This window comes from Hemiscyllium ocellatum, chromosome 38, assembly GCF_020745735.1.
Source record: "Hemiscyllium ocellatum isolate sHemOce1 chromosome 38, sHemOce1.pat.X.cur, whole genome shotgun sequence".
Lineage (NCBI taxonomy): Eukaryota > Metazoa > Chordata > Chondrichthyes > Orectolobiformes > Hemiscylliidae > Hemiscyllium > Hemiscyllium ocellatum.
Genome location: NC_083438.1, coordinates 13,827,828 through 13,843,831, shown reverse-complemented (window position 1 = coordinate 13,843,831; position 16,004 = coordinate 13,827,828).

Genomic DNA, 16,004 nt, shown 5'->3' with positions numbered 1-16,004 from the left:
GCAGATGCTAGAGATCAGAGTTGAGAGTGTGGTGCTGGAAAAGCAAAGCAGGTCAAGTCGCATCTGAGGAGAGGGAGAGTTGAATCATTGGGCAAATTCCTGATGAAGGGTTTATGTCTGAAATGTTGATTCTCCTGTTCCTTGGATGTTGCCTGACCTGCTGTGATTTTCCAGCACCACACTTTCAACTATTCCCTGGTATTACATTACAAAAGCGAACTTCATTACTTTGACTGCATGGACTGGATTTGTCATATTAGATCTGATTTTAATTGCTTTTGCACCATTCTTCCTGCTGTTGCTCCTCAATCTTCTGACAGTCAGATGTATTTTAGCAGTAAGTGGACTGCAGTTACATACCCTTGTGATCTCATTATTAAATTATTGCCATTTCACAAAGAGCTACCTGGATTTAGACAATCAAACTAAATTCATTTCATTATTACTTTCCATTCATGTCCTTCCCCTGTGTAATATACACTGGGTGGAACGAAATGCAACATACAACCAAATGACATCTGTTTATGGTATTGCCCATGCAGGTTATGTATATCTGTAAAAAATATAGCTTGGGATATGTCATTTTCAGTGAACCTGAATTTCTAGAAAATACCCGCATTTCAAACAAATGTATGGCTCTGAAACACTCATCATTTCTTCAAATATTTTGCTGCATGTCAAAAATAAATAAAACAGAACTACTTTGCGCAAACGTGACTGCGGGCCTGTTTCTTGGATCGTAATTACTCAAGAAAAATATAAAGAAAGACAGTGATGAAGAAAGATTGGAGAACTCCTAAAGATCATTTTGTATGTTGAGTGAGTAAATATGCGCTTAAATAAGTCACAGGTAAGCACATTGAATATAACTGTACAGTTTACCAAAACATTGATGATCATGTGATAGATAAAGCATGGCGAAGTAATATTGTATCAGTAAGGAAACTGTCATTTCATAATTAAATAAAGTTAAAGCAATGTTGACATTGAGAAATTTAAGTGAACCCCGCTCTGACAATCCCAAACATTCAGGAGAGATGTTTCCCCCAAAGAGATGTTTCTGTCGGTTCAGGAAGCAGGGCACCGGGTTCAGAAAGCTGATGGGGTTGTGAAGATCATGGAGAATGTGTAAATATTTCTAAAACAATGACACCAGAAAGATCAGGAGATCAATGCATTAAAGAAATGGATCTGTATTATTGAGTTAGCCACAGAACAGACAGCTCTCGTAGTGACACACTGCACAAATCCAATCTGTATACAGAGCTGTTTGTGTTGTGGTACAACAGCTCAGCCAGGAACTCACGGAAAATGGAGTCAGAAGCTGTGTGACAGCAGAGGAGCATCAATTACAAACAGCTCACCGAGACGCAGATTAATCTCTGTCTCGACTTCAGTTACTGGAGTTAGAGAAATGTGGGTGAATCATAGAATCCCCCCGTGTGGAAACAGGCCATTTGACCCAACAAGTCCACACTGACCCTCCGAAGAGTATCTCACCCCAGACCCATTCTCATACCCTATTACTCTATATCCCCCAGACTAATGCACCTAACCAACACATTCCTAAACATTCGGGGCAATTTGGGGGAATGCAGTATTAACAGCAGTTCAGTTATAGAATGATGATGAGATGTGTTTGGGAGACAGCACGGATTTGAATCAACCAAGTAAAGGAGCTATTCGGGATGGTAAAGGGGCAGCTGTCCAGCTGACAGCTCTGCCCTTGAATAGCTGCAGGTAAACATTTCAGTTGGTCTTGTTATTGAACACACAAATGATGGCCTGCAGGACCATGTATTAAATACGGAGTTGGATACTCCGTGTTTGTATTAACGGAAATGCTATCGTTCCAGTACTTTAGATGGATCTGTTTTTGTCCAAAGTGTGCAGGAGAGTCTCCTGACACAGTATGTAGACCAACCAACAAGGGGCAAAGCCACACTGGATTTGGTACTGGGTAATGGACCAGGCCAGGTGATAAATTTGGAGGTCGGTGAGCACTTTGGTGATAGTGACCACAAATCATTTATGTTTACTTTAGCGATGATAAGGGATAGTTATATAAAGCAGGGGGAGAGTTATTGCTGGGGGAAAGGCAATTATCATGCAATTCAGCAAGATTTAGGTTGCACAGATTTGGGAAAGGAAACGTCAAGGAATGGGAACAATTGGAATGTGGAGCTTATTTAAGGAACAGCTACTGCGTGTCCTTGATAAGTATGTACCTGTCAGGCAGAGAGTATCAAGGAAAACCCAAAAGCCTTCTACAGCTTTATCAGGAATTAAAGAATGCCTAGGAAAGATTAGGGTCAATCAAAGATAGTAGAGGGAAGGTGTGCGTGGAGTCCAAGGAAATTGAAAAGCACCAAGTGAATATATTTTGTCAGTATTGACACTGGAAAAAGACAATGTTATCGAGGAGAATACTGAGATACAGGCTACAGGAGTAGACTTGATTAACTTCATAAGGAGGAGGTGTTAGTAATTCTGGAAAGTGGGAAAATAGATAAGTTCCCCAGGCTGCAGAGGATTTATCCAAGGGTTCTCTGGGAAGCCAACGATGAGATTGCTGAGCCTTTGGCTTTGATCTTCATATTATCATTGTCAAGAGGATTAGTGCCAGAAGACTGGAGGATAACAAATGTTGTCCCCTTGTTCCAGAAGGAGAGTAGAATAGAATAGAATAAATTTATTGAGTTATTTGAGATGGTGACCAAAAAGTTGGATGAGGGTAAGGCGGTTGATATTTATATATGGGTACAGTGAAGCATTTGATAACGTTCCCCACGGCAGACTATTGCACTCAATGCAGAGGCATGAGATTGAGTGTGATTTAGTGGCATGGATCAGAAATTGGCTCGCTGAAAGAAGACAGAATGTGGTGGTTGATGGGAAATGTTCATCCTGGAGTTCAGTTACTCGTGGTGTACTACAAGGATCTGTTTTGGGCCCACTGCTGTTTGTCATTTTCAGAAATGAACGAGATGAGGGCATAGAAGGATAGATTCGTATACTTGTGGATGAAACTAAGGTTGGCACAGTTCTGGACATTGCTGAAGGATGTTGTAGGTTACAGGGAGTCATAGATAAGCTGCAGAGCTGGGCTTACAGGTAGCAAATAGAGTTTAATGCAGATAAGTGTGAGATGATTCAATTTGGAAGGAGCAATAGGAATAAAGAGGACTGGTCTAATGGTTAGATTCTTAGTTGTGTAGATGAGCAGAGAGATGTCAGTGTCCATGTGCATGGATTCCGGAAAGATGCCACCCAGGCTGATAGGGTTGTTAAGAAGGTATTCAGTGTGTTAGCTTTTATTGGTAGAGGGGTTGGATTTCAGAGACATGAAGTCATGATGCAGCTGTTAAAATCTCTAGTGAAGCCACACTTGGAGTACAGCATACAGTTCTGATCACCATATTATAGGAAGGATGTGGAAGCTTTAGAAAGGGTTCAGAGGAGGTTTACTGGGATGTTACCTGATCTGGAGTGAAGGTTTTATGAGGAAAGGCTGAGGCACTTGAGGCTGTTTTCATTAGAGAGAAGAAGGTTGAGAGGTGACTTATTTGAGATATATAAGATAATCAGAGGGTTCGATAGGGTGGACAAAGAGCACCTTTTTCCTCAGATGGTGATGGCTAGTACGAGATGACATACCTTTAAATTGAGGGGTGATCGATACAGGACAGATGTCAGAGGTAACGGGGCATGGAACACAGTGTTGTGGTTCTGTTCGCCGAGCTGGAAGTTTTTGCTGCAACGTTTCGTTCCCTGGCTAGGGAACATTGTCAGTGCTATTGGAGCCTCCTGTGAAGCGCTGCTTTGATGTTTCTTCCGGTATTTATAGTGGTTTGTTCTTGCCGCTTCCGGGTGTCAGTTTCAGCTGTAGTAGTTTGTATGTGGGGTCCAGGTTGATGTGTCTGTTGATGATGTTCCCTAGCCAGGGAACGAAACGTTTGCAGCAAAAACTTCCAGCTCGGCGAACAGAACCACAACATTGGACACCCGAGCTACAAATCTTCAACCAGACTTTAAATGGAACACACTGCCTGCAACAGGAGAAGACTCATCCACTTTAAGGGCATTTAAATGGTCATTAAATAAACATATCAATGAAAATGGAATCGTGTAGGATAGAGAGGCTTCAGATTGGTGGATCTGGTTGGCACAATATCGAGGGCCAAAGGGCTTGGACTGCGCTGTGATGTTCCATATTCTCGGCTATGTTCCATGTCTTACACCAAGTATACGGAGGTTTCATGTGGAAAATTAGGATTTATTGAATTGGAAGATGATCCTTGTGAATGAGCTGGAAGTGAAGAGACTCCCGAAGTGGTCACTACAATTGGATACGATGGATATGATAGGCCGATACACAGCAGCATGCCCTACTAGACAAAAATCAGCTGAAACCACCATCTCACAAAAATCTTACATTCGTCAAAACATTTGCGTACACCCTTTCATCACTCAGCATCCAGAATTGGATCCAGTTGCAGGAATCAGTTAAATTCAACAATAGTTTGTTCATGCCTTGAGAGTACTTGCAAAATGGTTTTACAATAATTCTCAGCTTACTTCAGTCCCAAGAGAGCATGATGAGAAATTTAAATCATAGAATCCCCACACTGTGGATGCAGGATGTCGGCCCATGGATTCCAGACTATCCCTCTGAAAAGCCCCCATCCAGACACACACTCTAACCTATCCCTGTATTTTTTCCCATGGCTCACCCACCAAACCTGCATATCACTGGATTGTGGGAGGGAAACCAGAGCAGCTCCAGGAAACCCACACAGACACGGAGAGGACATGGAAACTCCACACAGTCAGTCACCCAAGGCTGGAATCGAACCGGAGTCCCTGTGCTATGAGGGCAGCAGCACTGACTACTGAGCTCCCCTACTGCCCCACATTTAAATCAACTCCATCTTACGTTAGCCCGAGGTGTACCCAGTCATGCTGCTGAACAGTGGACAGAGTGGAAGATGCCTCCAGTCAGGCATAAGAGATAGTCAGGGGAGGATTGAAGTTCCAAGCCAAAGAAACATTCCACATTAAAGCAATGACTGTCAGGAAAGAGAGGGAGGGAACCATCGAACCCAAGAGGACAAATCAGCTCTTGCTGCAATTGTGGAAAAGCAGGGCCATCGATTTTCAGTGCTTCAGCCAAGCCTCTATTCGGCAAAACCCACAAACGCCCTTCACTGGCCCTGACACCAAACCTTGAGGAATGGGACAACAGGTGAGTCGAGTCCCTGCAGATTGGGACTGCCAGCAGCAGGGGGCAGCCATGAGAGCAGGAATCATTTCCCCACTGCTGCAAGGACAAACAACAGTCTCTCTAATAGAGGGCTTGATCCCAGCAGGCTGGACATGAGGGAGGTTTGCTGTGATGGGGCTGTATGTGGGGATAGGGCATTGCTTCATGAAGTTTTACTGCTCAGGTCAGGGGAGGGTGGATGGGAATAATAGATAATGTTAATAGGTATTAGTTCCTCTGTCTAAATTATACAAACATTACATCCTGAGCACTTTTAGAAAGCAGGCGGTCGTTAATTATAGGTTAATTAAGGGTTTAGCCAAAGCTCACTTTGAGAAATATCGGAAAGTTTTCTGATCTCAGGTTGGAAGGTCCCATGTGTAAAATGCCATCCCCTGTGTACATGGCTATGCCCGGGCACTGGGCAGGAAGGAGGATGGAGACCCGAGCTCATGTTGGATGTTCCCAAGTTCACTCTGTTTTCTGCACAAAACCAGCTTTGGTGTATGTATCTCCCAGGTACGATGATAAAACAGCTGGACAGCTCAGTCAGAGACACCTGGTCACTTTGCTCCCAGGAAGTATGACGACAGAAAAATGGAAGGAGAACAAACCATAAACAAATGTCTTAATTATTGTGTGAAGCAATCCCTGATCCCAGGGAGAGTCATTAAACCATGGACCCAATTAAATGGTGATTCCAATCTTTCGGAGAACGGAACATCAGAGGCGAAGTGTTTTCACTGGCTGGGGAAGGTACCTGATGTAACTTTGACATTGAACTAAATAAATACATTTATTAACATATATATCATTTATGTATTAAAATTTATATAAATTTATTTATGTGTATAAATAAATAAACCAAACCCTGAGAAATCAGCCAGTCCCCTGTTGTGTGAGAAGACCATGCCCTGCTAACACAGTCACTCAGACTTTAAACTTGTGAGTTGGGGGGATGGGAAATGGAAAGCTACAGGAAGTGTGGAGATAAATGACAAAGTAAGCAGCAGGTTAGCATGTACGCATGAGGGTTTAAGTTCATGGAAGAGTAGGAAAGAAGCAAAAATGAAGAATTACTCAGGAGGTATTAGCGATGTTGTGAAGCATGAGAGAAGAAAGTGAGCATAAGGCCCTTTAACCGAATGACTGTAGCATTCGTAACAAGGTTGATGAGTTAATGGCACAAACCATCGTTAACGAATATGATTTGGTCGCCATCTCGGAGACATGGCTGCAGAATGGTCATGACTGGGAATTAAATATCCAGGGGTTCCAGACTATTCGGAACGGCAGACAGGAATGCAAGGGAACTCTGATATTCCAGGATGACATCAGGGTAGTGCTGACCAATTTTATAGGTTCTGTGGAACATGTGATTGAATCCTTTTGGATGGAAATTAGGAATTCCAAGATGGAAAAGTCACTGATAAGCATAGTCTGTCAGCCACCACATATTAACATCACATTGGGGCAGGAAATAAGCAAGGAATTTACTAATGCCTGCAACAATGTTATGGCTATTATCATGGGGGATTTTAATCTGCATGTCGATTAGTCGAACCAGCTCGTTCAGGATAGCATTGAGGAGGAGTGCATTCAGAGTATCCATGGTCGTTTTCTTGAACAGCATGTAACGGAACTAACGAGGGAGCAGGAATAATTAATTACCTCATAGTTAGGGGTCCTCTTGGAAGGAGCTATCACAGTATGGTTGAATTTAAAATACAGCTGGATAGTGTGAAGATAAAGTGCAATACCAGGATCCTGTGCTTGAATAAGGAGGATGATGACAGAATACCTGGTTACAGTAGACTGGGAACAGAGACTTCATGGTGCGATAGGTGACGAACAGTGGAGGAACTTCAAAGAAAGTTGTCAAGGTGCTCAGCAGAAGTATATTCCAGTGAGAAGGAAGGACGGTAAGAGGAGGGGTAATCTGGCATGGGTGTCCAAGGAAATATGGCAGGCTGTCAAAGTGAAAGAGAAGGCATGCAAAGTGACCAAAAACAGCAGAAATCTCAAAGATTGGCAACATTTTAAAACCACAGAAAGAGTTATAGAGAACAGCCAAATAGAGCATGAGAAAAAACTAGCTCAGAATATAAAGACAACAAAACTTCCGACAAATATAAAATGATGAAGAGTGTTGTTGTGGTTCTGTTCGCCGAGCTGGGTGTTTTTGTTGCAAACGTTTCGTCCCCTTTCTAGGTGACATCCTCAGTACTTGGGAGCCTCCTTTGAAGCGCTTTTGTGCTTATTCCTCCGGCATTTATACTGGTTTGAATCTGCTGCTTCCGGTTGTCAGTTGCTGTCCGCTGCAGTGGTCGGTATATAGGGTCTAGTTCAATGTGTCTGTTGATAGAATTTGAGGATGAGTGCCATGCCTCTAGGAATTCCCTGGCTGTTCTCTGTTTGGCCTATCCTATAATAGTGGTGTTGTCCCAACCGAATTCATGTTGTTTGTCATCTGAGTGTATGGCTACTAAGGATAGCTGGTCGTGTCGTTTCGTGGCTAGTTGGTGTTCATGGATGCGGGTTGTTAGCTGTCTTCCTGTTTGTCCTATGTCGTGTTTTGTGCAGTCCTTGCATGTGATTTTGTACACTACATTGGTTTTGCTCATGGTGGGTGTCGGATCCTTTGTCCTGGTGAGTTGTTGTCTGAGAGTGGCTGTTGGTTTGTGTGCTGTTATGAGTCCTAGTGGTCGCAGCAGTCTGGCTGTCAGTTCAGAAATGCTCCTGATGTATGGGAGTGTGGCCAGTCCTTTGGGTTGTGGCATGTCCTCATTTTGTTGTCTTTCCCTAAGGCATCTGGTGATGAAATTGCGCGGATATCCGTTTTTGGTGAATACCTTGTATAGGTGTTCTGCTTCCTCTTTTTTGCAGTTCTGGTGTGCTGCAGTGTGTTGTGGCCCTTTTGAATAATGTCCTGATGCAACTTCGTTTGTGTGTGTTGGGGTGGTTGCTTTCATAGTTCAGGACTAGGTCTGTGTGTGTGGCTTTTCTGTATACCTTCGTGGTGAATTTTCCGTTCGGTGTTCTTTGTACCATCACGTCCAGGAATGGGAGCTGGTTGTCCTTTTCTTCCTCTCTCGTGAATCGGATTCCTGTGAGTGTGGCGTTGATGATCCGGTGTGTGTTCTCCATTTCTGTGTTTTTAATTATTACAACGGTGTCGTCCACGTACCTGACCAAGAATTTGGGTTGTAATTGCGTTAACACTTTTTTCTAGCCTTTGCATTACTGCTTCTGCTATGAGTCCGGAGATCGGTGAGCCCATGGGTGTTCCGTTGATTTGTTCATATATCTGGTTGTTGAATGTGAAGTGTGTTGTGAGGCACAGGTCCAGTAGTTTAAGTATGCCATCTTTGTTAATAGGTTCAGAGTCCTGTTGTCTGTTATGTATGTCCAGCAGGTTGGATATTTTTTCTCTGGCTAGGATTTTTTCAATAGAAGTGAACAGTGCCGTTATATCGAATGAGAGCATGGTTTCTTCCTTGTCTATGTGTATATTTCTGATGATGTACAAGAATTCTTGTGTTGACAGTATAGAGTGTCTAGATCCGCTGATCAGGTGTTTTAGTTGAAGAGTGGCTCTAGAAATTGTTGGTCCTTTAGAGGATGGGAAGGAGCAGTTATAAGTCTCCTGGCACTGATGGAGTCCATCCCAGGGGGCTAAAAGAGATGGTGGGAGAAATAACAGGTGGACTGGCGGTAATTTTCAAAAATTCACTGGTCGCTGGGGGAATCCCAACAGATTGGAAAATAGCAAAATGTGACACGACTGTTTAAAACGGGAATTGGACAAAAGATAGGGAATTATAGACCAGTGAGTGAGACCTCTGTAGTGCGGAAGATTCTTGAGTCGATTATCAAGGAAAAAATAGGAGGGCATCTTGAAAGAAATTGTCTCATTGTACAGATGCAGCATGGGTCATGCTTCATAAATCTTTTGAAATTCCATGAAGACATTTCAAGCAAGGGGGATAATGGGGACCATTTGAATGTGGTGTACCGAGATTTCCAAAAGGCTTTTGACTAGGTGCTGCACATGTGGATGCAGCATAAGATAAGAATTCATGGTGTTAGGGGTAGATTAATAGTGTTGATAGAGGATTGGTTAACTGACAGGAAGTAAAAAAATGGAGATAAATGAGTGCTATTCTGCCTGGCAATCAGTGCCTAGTGGTGTGTCTGAGGGATTGGTGTTGAGCCCACATTATTTACAATTTTCACAGATTATTTGGACTTGGGGACACATGTACGGTGTCAAAAGTTACCAATGACACTAAGATGAGTGGCAGAGCGAAGTGTGCAGAGGACTGTGAAACTTTGCAGTGGGTGGGCAAAGATCTGGCAGATGGAATACAATGCAAATAAATGTGAAATCATGCGTTTTGGTAGGGCTAAGTAAAAAGGATTATTACTTGTATGGTACAAACAACTGCAGCATGCTGATTTGCAGAGGAACCTGGGTGTCCTTGTGCATGAACTGCAGAAGGTTGGTCTGCAGGTACAACAAGTAATTAGGAAGGCAAATGGAATTTTGTCCTGCATTGCTGAAGAGATGGAGTTTAAAAGCAGAGAAGTAATGCAATAGCTGTACAAGGTGTTGGTGAGGCCACACCTGGAGTACTGTGCGCAGATTTGGTCTCCTTACTTAAGAAAGGATGTATTGGCACTGGAGGGGGTACAGAGGAGGGTCACCAGGTCGATTCCAGAGTTGAGGGGTTTGGCTGATGTGGATATACTCAGTAGGTTGGGATTATATTCATTGGAATTCAGATGACTGAGTGGGGGATCTTTTGGAAATATATGAGATAATGAAGGGCATCAATAAAATAGAAATAGTGAGGATATTTCCACTGGTGGGTGAGACTAGGACAAGAGGGCATGGCCTCAAGATTAGAGGAAGCAGGTTTAGAATGAACTGAGAAGGGACTTCTTCACCCAGAGGGTTGTTAATTGATGGAATTCCTTGCCCAGGGAAGTAGTTGACGCTACTTCAGTAATCACTTTTAAAGCTAAGGTAAATACTTTTTTTTGAAAAAAGAAAGGAATTAAGGGATATAGTGAAAACTTGGGGAAGGGGAACTGAGTCCATGAAAGGATTAGCCATGATTGTGTTGAATGGCTGAGCAGGCTCGAAGGGCCGGGCAACCTCTTCCTGCTCCTAGTTCTTATGTTCTTATGTGGACTGGACCATGAAGAGAGCGTGAAAGCTGTCTTGCACTGAGAGCTTACAAACCCCTGTCATGTGGCTGACCAGTAGTCTCAGAGTGTACTGGATCATTGAAAATATGGAACACTGGCTGTAAAACAAATACCTGAGTACTGTTTGCTATGTTTTCACAACAGTTCAAATTTAACAAATCAGTTTAAATTATGCCTCAAAATACTAAAACCCAATTGAATTTGGGTTTAATGTTTTGACAGAATTGAACCAATGAGACGATCTGATCTTTGGGATATAATGAAGTGGACATTTTGAGATTTAGCCAGAGAGAGCAACCAACTGTTATCATCCGAGTAACTTCCAGCAAACTACTCTCTTTCAAAGGCACCTTTTAATATGAAACATCTTTGCAGTAAAAGACCGAAGATGATCCAGGGAGATCTATAGCCAGACGAAGGCAGACACCAGAGACAACAGCCGCTGTAGGGCTTTGCAAATTAGGTTGATGCAATTTGAACAGGGCATTTATTAGAACATTATATTTTTATCGTGTTGGAGGTAGATAAGAAGCCTGTAAGAGAATGAACGGTCAGAGTTGTAAGCAATTGTTGTTTCATATTCACTTTTAGAGTGAGAGAATAAATTAACTTTTTCTTGAAATAGTGGGAGTTGGGTGTTATCTGTCATTCAGACTCTCACAGATTATGAGAAGAGATGAGTTTTTCTGGGGGTTTGGGTTAATTAGCAGAAGGGTTCACCACCGCGTCATTACAAATTATGTGTTTCTTTAATTTTGCTTTTGTTTTGGCCCCTTGTGGTCCCTGCCCAAAAGTGGTTGTTGGGGATGGATTCATGGGAGAGCCTTTTTCTGTTTGTTTATTTTTTGCACAGAATAAGAAATTGTTGTGTTACATTCAGTGCTGTCCTTGTCCCGAGAGTGTCTGATGGGGACAGTATGGCCGGGGGGGGTGGGGGGGGGGGAAGTGGTGGGGCGGGGAGTGCTTTTTTTTCTGTATATTCCTTCTGTCTGAAAGAGGTGAGGATTGTTTTTCAGACTGGAGGCCTCTGACCAAAGGTGTGCCAAAACTGGTAAAGCTGGGTACAACCACCACATTTAAAACGGACCAGAATGGGGAGATGTATTGAAAGGGTTTAAGATGTATAAGAGGCAAATGCTGGCAAATGGGACTGCATCAGTTTAGGGTATCTGGACAGCATGAACAAGCTGGACTGTAGAGTCTCTTTCCATGCTGTAAAACTCAATGACTCAGTCTCTCCAAGCCAGGGATCATTCTAATAAACCTCCTCTGAACTGCCTTCAATAAAATCAGATCTTCACTGAACTAAGGAGACAAAAACTATTCACAGTATTCGATATGTGGACTTAACAGCACCTTGTACATTTGCAGTAAGACCTCTCTACTCTTGTACTTTTGACACACTTGAAAGAATGACCAACATTCCATGAGCTTCCTGATTCCCTGTTGTACCTGAGTGTTAGCTTTCTGTGCTTCATGTACATGTCACACCAAGTCCTGTTGGGTTACAGCTTCCTGCAGGTTTTTATTTCTCCATTTGAATAATTATTCTGTTCTTTTATTCCTCTGGTCTGAAATTGACAATGTCTCACTTTCCCACAGTATATGCCATTGCCAACATAATGCTCGCTACTTTAATCAATCAATTTTATCTCTGCCTCTCACAACCTGCCCTTTGACCTTTATTGTGCCTTGTTTGAAAATCTGGCTGCAATGCATTCACTTCCTTCTTCCAAATACATCTTCCAAATTTATCATCAAACAATCATTGATAAACAGTTGTGGTCACCGCACTAATCCCTGTGGAATCACAATTGGCTCTGGGAATGAACAGAGTAAAAAACTCCTAAATCCCCCTTGTTCTTTCCTTATCATTATTAAGTTGTCTGTTAATGCCAATATACCACCTTATGACTTCACCTTTTTGTGTGGAAGATTATGTAAAGCCTTCTGGAAGTCCAAATACAACACATCCCACAGTAGCTGGAACAATGTGAGAACTGGGTGACCAAACATATTTGCTGTGATCCAATCCTCATATTCCTGAGCAGTGATAATGACACAATTAGGTTTAATACCAGCCCATTACCACAAATGCTTTCTTCTGGTCAGTGAAGGATTCACTGTCACACGCATGGGGTTAGAATTCAGCTGGAACTGCTGTTCCAGGTTACTGTCCACCACTTTGTGGTGATATCAGAGCCAGACACCATGGTGATTGTTCTGTCCCCTTCAGAAACTTGCATGTGTTAGCAGCTTTGTCCTAAACTGCGTTGAAGATTCTCCAGACGCACTCATTAGTATGCGTATGTCTCTCACATGAGGTTAGATGAGGCTAATAAATTTGTGTTATTAGACAATAGACAATAGGTGCAGGAATAGGCCGTTCAGCCCTTCGAGCCTGTTTCGCCATTCAATATGATCATGGCTGATCATCCTTAATCAGTATCCTCTTCCTGTCTTATCTCCATCACCCTTGATTCAACTATCCTTGAGAGCTCTATCCAACTCTTTCTTAAATGAATCCAGAGACTGGGCCTCCACTCCCCACTGGGGCAGAGCATTCCACACTGCCACCACTCTCTGGGTGAAGAAGTTTCTCCTCATCTCTTTCCTAAATGGTCTACACCGTATTTTTAAGCTGTGTCCTCTGGTTCGGCACTCACCCATCAGCGGAAACATGTATTATAAGCACATGGGCTTGTTTGAGATCACTTTGGTCAGACCGAAGAGATTCTGTCATGTACTTTGAGTCCAACAATAAAGACATGAATTTACTTTCTGTCAGAGTCCTTTGAAATATTTGATTTCACTTCGTTCAGAGGTGTATGGAAATGACAACGAGTATTACCCAAAATCCACCTCAGCAGATTTGTCATCAAACAATCAGATCTTTCAAATATGACGTGGCTTTCCACTGACTTATCCATAATGCTTAATATTTATTATCTGTGTGATTGATACTTGTTTGGCTCGGTGACATGTTTATTTATTTTCATTTATTTATTCATTCTTTATTTACTTATTTTCAAACAGTGAGAATTGTTGCCCTGAATTATGTTCTTTCAAGTGTTGTCATCATTGATGTCAGGTGGCATCGTCTGTCAATTTAAACCTTGATTTCTTTAATTGAAAACGTGCTACCCTTTAATCCTATGCAATGACACCTTTATATAAAAATATCCTGCCCACCTCTTGAATTATTTCCTCCATACTTGTTTACATTAAAACCCAACATGGACCAGATCAATGTTCTTATCTATTGTGGGACAAAACTGATTTGATTCAAAGTGGTTAACTCCAACTGTTTGTTCATTGACTGGAATTCATGTCTGACTCACTGAAATTAACTGTGTCCCTGGGGGAGCTGGGAGCTGCTCCATCAGTTGCTTATTAAGGGATTCCCTTCAATTGTTTATCACAGAATAACAGCAGGAGCAATATCTCTGCAGCAATCAGAGATCAGCACAACTGTAGATGTGGAGCGATGGTATTGGTATCGGAGAACATTAGAGTGGAATATCACTGCAATTAGTGACAATCAGAGGGAAAAGGATTGGAATAATCCAGTGATGGGAAGGAGTATCTCTGGTTGGCTCTACATCCTTTACACTGATGATTATTCCTTTACATTAGTCGTTGGAATTGAGGCTGCCCTTCGGATTTTTGCTTATGTTTACTATCCCATGCTTGGCATTGTTGGTGTTCCTGGTAAGTCTGTGCCTCACCATGAATTCTGTAAACCATGTTGAACAAATTGACAGATCTTACCATTTATGGTGCCATCCTTGTTGATGTGTCTGTTCTTTGCAATTCTCTGTACCTTAGTGTTCACTGTGTAAACGCAGTTAATTTGTCCACTTTCTTGTCATTGCTTCAGCTCTTCTAGAGAAATCCAAGTATTAGATATTTTAATCATGATTCATTGCTGTCTGCTTGCTGCCTTTATCCTCACCTTTACCTGGTTCACCTCACTTTCATTTCCATGTACACCCTGCCACCTTCCTCCATTACTGCTCTTTCACTTAATATATTTGTACCTTCCGTCGCAATCACTGCCGATCTCTAATCTGTTGTTTGCTTTTGTTTATCTTGGGATAGACTGTCAAAGTTGTGACTGCAGTATGACCACTCTTTATTCCTCTGACAGTGGGAATGAGCTGTTTCTGTCAGTGCGAACCACGAACACCCATAAACACAGATCATTGAACAGTCAAATATCACTCTGAGTACTGAGAAAATGTCTTAGTTTTATTCCTCTCTCCCACTCTCACCCTCTCCCTCCCCATGGAGTGACCTTTGACCATGACATGATGTTAATCTAGTCTTCCTTCATATTCTTTGTCTCTGTGTCCAAATGTTTAAATCAGATTCTTCTTCCAACCCTTCACTCACCTCCAAAACTCTCACTCCACTTGGTCTCCTCCATCTGACTTTTTGGTATCACTCAAACTGGGATTTTTTAAAGCATTCTCTCTGTTGTGTTGATTTTGGGCGGCACGGTGGCACAGTGGTTAGCACTGCTGTCTCACAGCGCCTGAGACCCGGATTCAATTCCCGACTCAGGAGACTGACTGTGTGGAGTTTGCACGTTCTCCACGTGTCTGTGTGGGTTTCTTCCGGGGGCTCCGGTTTCCTCCCACAGTCCAAAGATGTGCGGGTCAGGTGAATTGGCCATGCTAAATTGCCCGTAGTGTTAAGTAAGGGGTAAATGTAGGGGCATGGGTGGGTTGCACTTTGGCGGGTCGGTGTCCGTCACACTCACTAATCTCATCTAATCTGGAGATCCCTCCCACACACTGCACATCTTCCAACCTCACAATCCCCCAAAACCCATCACCCCACATCCACGAACATTGGTACGGCCTGTTCCTTGATTCGTGGTGCTGGAAGTGCCCAGCAGTTCCGGCAGCATCCAAGGAGCGGCGAAATCGACGTATCGGGCAAAAGCCTTTCATCAGGAATAAAGGCAGAGAGCCTGAATGGTGGAGAGATAAGCTAGAGGAGGGTGGGGGTGGGGAGAAAGTAGCATAGAGTACAATAGGTGAGTGGGGGAGGGGATGATGGTGAGAGGTCAGGGAGGAGAGAGTGGAGTGGATAGGTGGAAAAGGAGATATGCAGGTAGGACAAGTCCGGGCAAGTCATGGGGACAGTGCTGAGCTGGAAGTTTGGAACTAGGGTGAGCGGGGGAAGGGGAAATGAGGAAACTGTTGAAGTTCACATTGATGCCCTCGGGTTGAAGTGTTCCGAAGCGGAAGATGAGGCGTTCTTCCTCCAGGCGCCTGCTGGTGAGGGAGCGGTGGTGAAGGAACCCAGGGCCTCCATGTCTTCGGCAGAGTGGGAGGGGGAGGGGGAGGTATGACCCCAACCAGGAGAAAGGGAGGACAACAGATGCTGGAGCTCAGATTCAAGAGTGTGCTGCTGGAAAAGCGCAGTAGGTCAGGCAGCATCCGAGAAGCAGGAGAATCAATGTTTCCGGCAGAAGCCTGACAAGGGGCTTGTCTCCTGGTCCTCGGACGCTGCCTGA